Source organism: Otolemur garnettii, unplaced genomic scaffold (assembly GCF_000181295.1).
Source record: "Otolemur garnettii isolate 467f Iridium unplaced genomic scaffold, OtoGar3 scaffold00128, whole genome shotgun sequence".
In the NCBI taxonomy this organism is placed as follows: domain Eukaryota; kingdom Metazoa; phylum Chordata; class Mammalia; order Primates; family Galagidae; genus Otolemur; species Otolemur garnettii.
In genome coordinates, this window is record NW_003852523.1 from 4,084,775 (window position 1) to 4,086,929 (window position 2,155).

The following is a 2,155-nucleotide window of genomic DNA, read 5'->3' on the forward strand; positions in this document are numbered from 1 at the left end:
AAAAAAAAAAAGAATTAAAATTATGTCGTCTTAAACCCTTCTAGGAAAACTCTCCTTATGTTACATTTGATCCACTAATACTAGTGATCCTCAGTGGCAAACCCGAGTTCATTAGTGGAAATGTTGTTCACTCACAGAACTGCACAGCCACGCAGCTGACTACAGAGGACAGCTCAGAACTTCCCATTCTAGACTGTTCCCTGAGTTACCTTGGACCAACCACTTGAATTCTCTGCAGTTTCAACTTCCAGTCTGGGAAACCTACCTCAGAAGCCCTGCGTGGAAGGCTGTCCTATGATCAAAAGACAGACATGCCTCCCATAAGCCAGCATCTTTCAGAGCACATCCAGGACACACCAGCTCTGCCCAGAGTGTGCAGGCAGGTTCCTGTCGCAGGGACACACACACAAGCTCACTTTACCCCTCAGAGCTCTCGGGCATACACAACCAAGAACTTCAAGCTCTCTCTCCCAATATTCTCCAAGCTCATTTCGTAGTGGCAGTCATGTTCCCCACATCATGTGCACTGAAGCCTCATTAAGGAGTGAGCATGTCCTGGCCATCATATCACAGCAGAGCTACTCAGTGATTGTTCAGAGCCTGCCCCAGTGGGAAGCAGGCAGCAGGCTTGGTAGGTTCTCAGTAAGCCACAGGAGAAACCATACCCCCAACTCTGCCTCCAGCAAGAAAATGGAAAATCTCCCAAGAATGTTCCCCCAAACACATCACTCATTTTTGTCTGCTTTAAGGGAAAAAGGGATGACCAATAGAAGGGGTGGACTCAGTTTATTCTGCTGAGGATAAGGCAATTTGACAAGTCAGACGGATGAGCAAACCACCAGGTACCTTGCAGTAAGAACCCTGAGAGCCTTTTGGGTGGCCAAGGGCATCTATGAGGTATGTCCACTTATCCTCAGGAATGAGGCTTTCTCCAAGAAAATGAGGAACAGAGACTGAGGAAGGTGACATTGGATGTGATAACTCTGTTACAAAAGCATGAAACTGATATCCACGCCCCCAACTCAGGGTTCTGTTAAACTAATCTGTTGTGTTTTTTAATAATTTAAAGACGGCTCGGCGCCTATAGCTCAACCGGCTAAGGTGTCAGCCACATACACCTAAGGTGGCGGGTTCGAATCAAAAAAAAAAAATAATAATAATAATAATTTAAAGACACAAAAATTCCTCTAGGATGTATCATAATTTGGTTATTTAGCCACTAGTGCTCTACGGATATTTGAAAAGTTCTCTGGAAAAAGAGAGAGAACATTTTACATGATTCCACAAGGAGTTTAGATAAACCATGAGATGACTGCTGAGGCCACGTGCTTCTGGGCCAGGCCCCGTCACCCAGTTTGTTGGTCCCGTCAGCCACTGATTCACCTGGAGAGGCACAAGTGAGGCAAACTGTCTCTAGGAAACATGGGTTAGAATGAACACAGGTCCATTTTGAAGGTGATTTAATAAAAAGATCATATGAGGTTATCTAAGTAAGAGTTTAAATAAAGCGTCTATCACTCCCCATTTTTTGATGCTTTGTCTTAGCTGGTCATTTTGCCAGGTATTTAAAATGTTTATTTAATCAGCAACATTCTCCTAAGACTTACCAGTCTTAGACTATAATGTTTAGATTTATTTGCTATTGTAAGTTTATGTTTACATCTCCATTCCATCTTTACATCTCTATTCCATCCATTCAAAATTCTGATTTTGAATACAGAATGCAAGTGAGTCTAACTCTGTTTTCAGAAAGTTATTATGCAGGTGTAAGTGGTGACACTCAGAGATGTGGAAATACGTCTCTCCTCTAACTCCAGATGTCATATTTGTGATGGACTGGGCTCCGGAGTCTACTTGGATCCATTCTGTTAATCTCCGTCCTGTTTCCTTGGGCAGCCTTATAGTATTTTGACAATAGTGTTCATAGTAAGTGTTCACACAGCTACATGATATATGTACTAGTTTCCCTTTTAAAAAATCCTAACATATTTACTTTTCCACATGAAATTTAAAAAGTATGTTTCCATCTCCACCACCCAAACCAAAATCAAGCAAGCAAGCATAAAACATTAGGAAAACCTATCAAAATGGCAATACATTTATAAATTAATTTGAGAATGATGGACATTTTTATTTTTTTTTATTTTTTTTTTTT